Source organism: Echinops telfairi, unplaced genomic scaffold (genome assembly GCF_000313985.2).
Source record: "Echinops telfairi isolate 266 unplaced genomic scaffold, ASM31398v2 ScPeMD7_2;HRSCAF=8, whole genome shotgun sequence".
NCBI classification, from domain to species: domain Eukaryota; kingdom Metazoa; phylum Chordata; class Mammalia; order Afrosoricida; family Tenrecidae; genus Echinops; species Echinops telfairi.
Window position 1 is genome coordinate 60,918,298 of NW_022103898.1, and position 7,735 is coordinate 60,926,032.

The 7,735-nt window shown below is 40.6% G+C and overlaps 1 non-coding gene across 1 annotated transcript; it reads right to left on the minus strand.

Annotated features, from left to right (window-relative positions):
- Window positions 1–6,247: 6,247 nt before the first annotated feature.
- Window positions 6,248–6,377, minus strand: LOC115870747. The gene has a single exon (XR_004046883.1). It is a non-coding gene; the product is annotated as a small nucleolar RNA SNORA17 (small nucleolar RNA).
- Window positions 6,378–7,735: the final 1,358 nt, after the last annotated feature.

The following is a 7,735-nucleotide window of genomic DNA, read 5'->3' on the forward strand; positions in this document are numbered from 1 at the left end:
CCGTGAATATGCTACACGTACTGCGTATTCTCCCCGTGAATACGCTACACGTACTGAGTATTCTCCCCGTGAATATGCTACACGTACTGAGTATTCTCCCTGTGAACTTGCTACACGTACCGAGTATTCTCCCCATGAATATGCTACATGTACCGAGTATCCTCCCCGTGAATATGCTGCACGTACTGAGTATTCTCCCGTGAATGTGCTACATGTACTGAGTATTCTCCCCGTGAATACGCTACACATACCGAGTATTCTCCCCGTGAACATGCTACACGTACCGAGTATTCTCCCTGTGAATATGCTACACGTACCGAGTATTCTCCCTGTGAATATGCTACACGTACCGAGTATTCTCCCTGTGAATATAGTACACGTACCGAGTATTCTCCCCGTGAACATGCTACACGTACTGAGTATTCTCCCCGTGAATGTGCTTCACTACTGAGTATTCTCCCTGTGAATATGCTACACATATTAGATGTGTTATCAAATTTATTTGGACCCTTTTTAAGTGTTAGTCATGAAATTATCTTAGATTGTTTGCTTTCAAACATCTCTCTTTCATCACTGCTGGATCAGATGTTTTTATTTCCCAGTGACAAGGCCACATGTGTGGGGTGTTTCCAGGCAGCAATGGATGGTCCTGAAGCAAGGGAAGGAAGAAAGCCGTTGGATTTCAGTACTGTACTGAACAGTCAAGGGACTGACTGATACCCCTTTCCAGGAAATAATTCCAGAAACAAAATGTTTTCTCCTAAGCTTAAATGAAAAGCAGATACAACAAAGGCTTTACACCGAGAAATAATAGATTCACTGGCAGCAGGTACTGAAGGAATTACACATTATTTCGACTTCTAAAAATTGGCTTGTTTGTTACCTGGGGGTCCAAAAATTCTCTAGAAATTGTTGTCTGTGTTAACCATAAAACTGCTAAACCGTTTATTATTGTCAGATTCACTAAAAAAGGATAACCTTGATCTTGAAGTAATTCCCTTAGGGGATTACTTGTGGAAAAATGTATATTTGAAGTCCATTGTTAAGCACTTCAATAAATCAATATGATACAGGAAAATCTGATATTCCTATGGAAATTCCAGTGCTTTTATTACCCTTTTTATATTATTAAAGCTAGTGATTCCTATACTTTAGAATCTGGATCTTACATTTTCTCAGCTTAAATTACAGTTCATGAATACTGATGGAAGGAATGTTACTGTGGAAATTTATTTATTTATTTTCTTTGCTCTGTATTATCTATCTCCTTACTCTCCAAGTTTACCTTAAACTCCTGTCACTCTAAATTGGTTCTGTTATCCAGTCACACACTTAGTCTATATTTTCCCATGAGAGGGCCACGGGCCACATATATTTTATTAACCTAGCCTTCTCATGGAATCCTATATAAATTAATGTTCAGATTATATGAATATTCTATTATCTAAGTCTTAGCTATAGAGGAACAATCCTTTAAGTTTGCCTAGATCTAAGTGGCTTTCTGGGATATAGAACTTTCAGTGCTAAAACTGAGATAGCTTCATATGAACTGAGATGTTTAGTAACCCTAGTGCATTGGTAATACACAATTGATGAAAAGTACCTAGCCCGACAGAACCTTATTGATTATGAAATATGTATCCGCAGTCGTTTTTCCCTTTTTAGGGATCATCATTAGGATTTAACTCCTAAATACAGAGATAATTAGTAGCATACTCTGGGCTTAAAAATATATATATATAATTTTCTTGTTTAGATATTTAGCCTAGAGAGTAGACTATATTATATTAGAAATATAGAATTTGGATGAATGTTTATAGATGAAATTCGTTATATATATGTATATTTGTTGGACCTGCTGAATATTATTTGTTATAATTCAGCAAGACATTCAGCCAAGAATTTCATAAGCCGTTTATACCTTTTTGTTTATTTTCTAAGTTGTGATGTCTACTTTCAGATCTCAGTATATTTCCCTATGAATTTTAGCGGAGTGTTTACAACTATTTGTTTTTTGCTGAGAATCAGTCAGGTTTATATATCTGGAAAATAAATCTCTTGTCAACACTCCTTACTCCTTTACATTTTCCCAGAGCCTGCGTTTGCAAACCAGACCTGACGTCTGTTGGCTTTCTCTTACAGTGACTGTTCATTCTTGTGATAGTTGGCAATCCAATGCTCCAAAGGACACAGATTATTCCAACTATTTGACATTGTACATTTTGTTTGAATGAAAGGTAGCGTATGGGGCGAAGGATATCTGTGATTTTTCGGGAAACTTTGAGCTTGGAGGATCAAGCTCCAGAAAAAAAACCCTCCTCTTCCTTAAATCTTGGTTTGGCTCTTTCAGAATTGGGGAGAATCAATCTTCTGTATTTTGAATGAATACAATGGATCATATTATTGACTGTAACAAAGTCTTAAAAACAAAAGAATTTTCTCTCATTATAGCTAACAGTGACATTGTATAGACACACCTGATCAGCACATTTCCTTCTAGAGTAATGCAGTGACAAAAATGTGGAATTTCTGAGGGAAATGAGAAGTAGAAGGCCTGTTTCATTACCACTTCTAGGCATTTCTAGAAATAGCTGTTCCAGGATCATATGTCAGGAGATGCCAGTAAGTGGCCTTAATAAGTGATAGAATTTTTGTACCTGTTTTTTTTCCTGCTCTGGTGCATCTTTGGGCTGTTTGGTCAGACTAACTTCATCACGTTATCAAGGTCAAAAACGCCCTCTGTTGTCCTCTTCCTACACTATCTGTGAGACGACCTTTTATGAAACAGGCAGGGTGTGGAACAACATATCAGATGTTGTTGGGTTCTGTCCAGTAGTTCTGACTCATAGCAGCCTGAGGTACAGTGGAATGAAATTACGCAATCCTGCTCCCTCCTCACAGTTGCTCGTATGTTTGAGCCCATTGTTGCAGCCGCTGTGTTCACTTGTCTCCCTGAGGGCCTTCCTCTTCACTGCCCCTCTGCTTTCCCTTCTTCAGGGACTGGTCCCTCCTGATAACAAGTCCTAAGTACGTGAGATGAAGTCTCACTGTCCTGGCTCTGAGGAGCTTCTGACTGTACTTCTCCCAAGACAGATGTGTTTATTCTTTGGAAGCCCACGATACTTTGAATATTCTTCACCAGCACCATCATTCGTGTGTATCAGTTCTTCTTCTGTCTTACTTGTTCATCGTCCAACTTTTGCACCGTTGGTTCCTGGCCTGGTTTTGGCCATGGCTATCGAACTTTTCCATTGTTTCTTGCCACAGATGCAGCCAATTTGATTTCTGTGTCTTCCAACCGGTGAAGTCCACAGGTACAGTTGCCATTTATGTTGCTGAAAAATGGGAATTACAGTGGGGAAGTTGTAAAATTGTAAAGTTCTAGCATGCAATATCCAGCTCCGTTTCTATCACCAAGGCCATATTTCCAAATACTGATGATTCTTTTTGTTTCCAACCTTTTCATTTTATTCACTATGAATTACCAATTTTATAGTATGCTTGGTTAAATTTAGCCTGGAGAAATTGGAAGAATCCTTCAATTTCTTCATTACTTACTTTAGTGGTTGGTGTATAAATTTGAATTGCTCCTTCACCACATGTACTTAATTATTCATTCTCATCTGTCAGCAGTTTCTTGATTGAAACCACCGAGGAAGCCTGGTCAATAGTTAGCTGTTCCGCAGACAATCATGAATACATAATGTATGTAGCTCAACAATAATGACCAAATGCGTACCAGAAGAAATCTGTACCTTTTCTTGGCTAAATTAGATCAAAGGCCTAAAAATGCAATAAATAAACCTTGACTCTCTGCTAATATTTTAATTTATTTTTAGTTTTCACAAGAGTTTAATAACACAACAACGTAGTGATTGTTTCTGTGAAGTTTCTGAAGTGTTTCCCTACATTTCAGCTCCTCCATACTTTCGACAGGTACGCGGATTATTTAAGAAAAGGCATCTGAATGAATCGCTGTGTGGGATAATATGTCTGTACCGAAATAATTTGTTTTTCCCCGGGCCCCTGAGAGGTACCCACTGTTTGCATTAGGTGCCATTGAGTTGAGTCTAACTCATAGTGACCCACCCGTACGTGAAACACTGCCAGGTGCTGCACCATCTTCAGCCTCACAAACTTTGCTATGTTTCAGTCCATTGTTGTAGCCACTGTGTCGATCCATCTGATTGAGGGCCTTCCTCTTTGTCACTGATTCTCTACCAAGCATGATGTCCTTCTTTGGGGACTGATCCTTCCTGATAAACATGTCCAAAGTGCACCTTACAAAGACATTTCTTCCAAGACAGATTTGTTTGTTCTCTGGCAGTCTGTGGTATATTTTATATTCACCACCACTATGGAAATACCAGAAACCCCATACTCACTGCCATCCAGTTGATTCTGACTCCAAGTGACCACTAAGCAGAGTGGAAATGCCGTGAGGGTGTCCTTGACTCTACAGGAGTGAAAAGCTTCATCTTTCACCCAGGGAGCAGCTGGTAATTTTGAACTTATGACCTTGTGGTTAGTAGCCTAATGCATGACCCACTAGGGCACCACATAGGCCTAAATCCATCACATAGGCATACATTCTTTTCTGATCTTCATTATTCATTGACCAGCTTTTATTGCGGCTCTGAGAAGAATGAAAAGTCATGGCTCAGGTTGGAAGCACCTTAATCCTCCAGGGGACATCTTTGCTTTGTAACCTTTAAGGAGGTGTTTTTATTTTGTTTTTGTTTTTTGATACTCAACATCTTTAAGAACTCAATACAACAAACAAACCCTAAACACTCTATCATCAAGATAATTTTGATTTGTGGCAACTCTATAGGATAGAGTAGAATTACTTTTTTTTTTTTTAACATTTTATTAGGGGCTCATACAACTGTTATCCCAATCCATACACACATCAATTATGTAAAGCGCTTTGTACATCGTTTCTCAAAACATTTTCTCTCCATTTAAACCCCCAAAATTAGGTCCTCATTTTTCCCCTCCCTCCCCGCTCCCTCTCCCGCATCAGCCCTTGATAGTTTATAAATGGGTATTTTGTCATATCTTGCCCTGTCCAACGTCTCCCTTCACCCACTTTTCGGTTGTCTGTCCCCCAGGGAGGAGGTCACACACAGTTCCATGTAATCGGTTCCCTCTTTCCTACCCATTCTCCCTTTACCCTCCCTGTTTTGCCACTCACACCACTGGTCCTACAGGGCTCATCCGTCCTGGATTCCCTGTATTTTCAGTTCCTATCTGTACCAGTGTACCTCCTCTGGTCTAGCCAGTCTTGCAAGATAGAATTCGAGTCATGGTAGTGGGAGCGGGGAGGAAACCTTTAGGAGCTAGAGGAAAGTTGTATTTCTCATCATTGTTACATCGCACCCTGACTGGCTCATCTCCTCAGGGAGGAGATGAGTAGAATTACTTTGGTGGGTTTCTGAACTGTAAATTTTTGAGTAGAAGACCCCATCTTTCTCCTGAGAAGCAACTGGGAATTTCGAACTGCTAACCTTTTGGTTAGCAGCCCAATACATAAACCATTCTACCAACTGGACTCCTATCATTTGTTATGAGAGAAATGCAAACCAAACCATAGTGAGAATCTGGAGCTATGGGGCCTGATGACCCCTGAATCTAGGATCCCGAGGTCATCTTTAAAGAGATGTCAAGGAGTAGAAGGTGTTTTGCAGCACATTTGTAGAATGTAATGCCATTTGTTTCTTTTCTGATTTTCTTCCACCTTCAGTTCACTTTATTGTTTCCAAAGGATTCCTTCTCCACTTAGCTTCTGCCAGACCCCACCATCCTCCCAGTAGCCCCCTCAGCTAGTGGCCTTGTGGGGACAGACACACGGTCATCTTCAGTCCACACCTGCCAAACTCTGCTTGTGTCCCAGAAGGCTGTCGCGCACTCCCCCGCCCCCTGCAGTTTCTGTGCCTGTCACAGTGGGATGCGCTCCTGGCATGGAGTGGGGGGCTCCTGCAGTCTGTTATGGTGGTGGTCTGTGGCTGAATCTTGGCAGAACGGTGGTGGTCAGTCGGTGGCTGTGGCCAGTGCCCAGGAGCGGGACATCACCTGCCTTCATGCATTAAATTAATCAGCCGATGTGCATGCTGGGCCCGAGAGCATGCACTGTCATCCAGCTGCCAGGATCTTGTCACTTTGCAAAATGACTTAGCAGGGAACCCCCACTGCCCCCTACCCCCTTCAGGTCCCCAGGTGGCCCAGGTCACGCAGGTGCAATAGGACTGTGGGGCTCGCAGTCAGTCAGGTGGTTCACGTCAGACCCATGAGCCCAGACATAATCCCTCTTCTCTCTGCCCTCGGATGACACAGGTGTGTCAGGGTGGCCACGCTGCAACGCCTCTAGGGGCAATGCCATCTGTTTTCTTGGTTGCCGTTTCCATGGGGATGGATTGTGGATCTAAGTAAAAGGGAATCTTAGACAGTTTATTTTTTTCTTTTTCATGATACTGCTCACTGGTTGTAAGGATTTTTGTTATTTGTGGTGAGGTGCAATCCATACTGAAGACTAATCTTCACTCTTCATCAGTAAGCGCCCCAAGTCTTCTGTGCTTTCAGAAAGCAAGATTGTATCATATTTTAGTTGTTGATAAACCTATTCAATCCTGATGCCACATTCTTTATGTATTCCACTTTCTCAGATTATTTGCTTAGATTACAGATGCAATTCGTATGGGGAAAGAATACAACCCTGATACACTCCTTTCCTGATCAGATAGCATCCTGTTCTGTTTGCTGACTGCTTGTTGGTCTAGGCCGGTGGTTCTCAACCTTCCTAATGCCACGACCCTTTAATACAGTTCCTCATGCTGTGGTGACTCCCCAACCATAAGATTATTTTCGTTGTTACTTCATAACTGTAATTTTGCTACTGTTATGAATCGGGCGACCCCTGTGAAAGGGTCATTTGACCCTCAAAGGGGTCACGACCCACAGGTTGAGAACCGCTAATCTATGCACAAGTTCCATTATACATGATCATAATTAAATGTTCTGGAATTCCAGTTCTTCACAATGTAATCCATAGTGGTTATGATCCACACTATTGGCTGAATACTTTTGCATAAATCAATAAAAATACAATTAAATACCTTTCTGATAGTCTCTGCTTTCAACCATGATCTAACTGTCTGGTGTAATTCCATGTTCTGTTCTGAAAATGCCTTGAATTTCTGGCAGTTCTCTATCAATGTACTGCTGCAACCATTTTTGAATTATCTTTAGGAAAATATTACTTGCATGTGATAGATGCATGATAGATGATTTCTATGTTCTATTAGATCACCTGTCTTTGGGATGGGGATAAGTATGGATATTTTCCAGTTAGCATTTTTTCAAATTTTTTTTAATAAATGAATGAGCACTTGGAATAGATGCGTTGTGTCTGTTTATTGGAATATCTCAACTGGTACACCTTCAGTTCCTGAATCCTTGATGTTAGCTAATGCATGCAGTGCAGCATGGACTTCCTCCGTTAATAATATTTTATATTTCACATTCTGATTATGAGTTGATATTTGCAGCTGATTTCCTCCTTTTGAATTATATCACTTCATTTGTTGATGTGATATAATTCAAAAGGAGGAAATCAGCTGCAAATATCAACTCATAATCAGAATGTGAAATATAAAATGTATGAATCTAGGAAAATTGGAAATTATCCAGAATGAAATTGAACACATAAAGATCAAAAGTCCAGAAATCAGTGAGC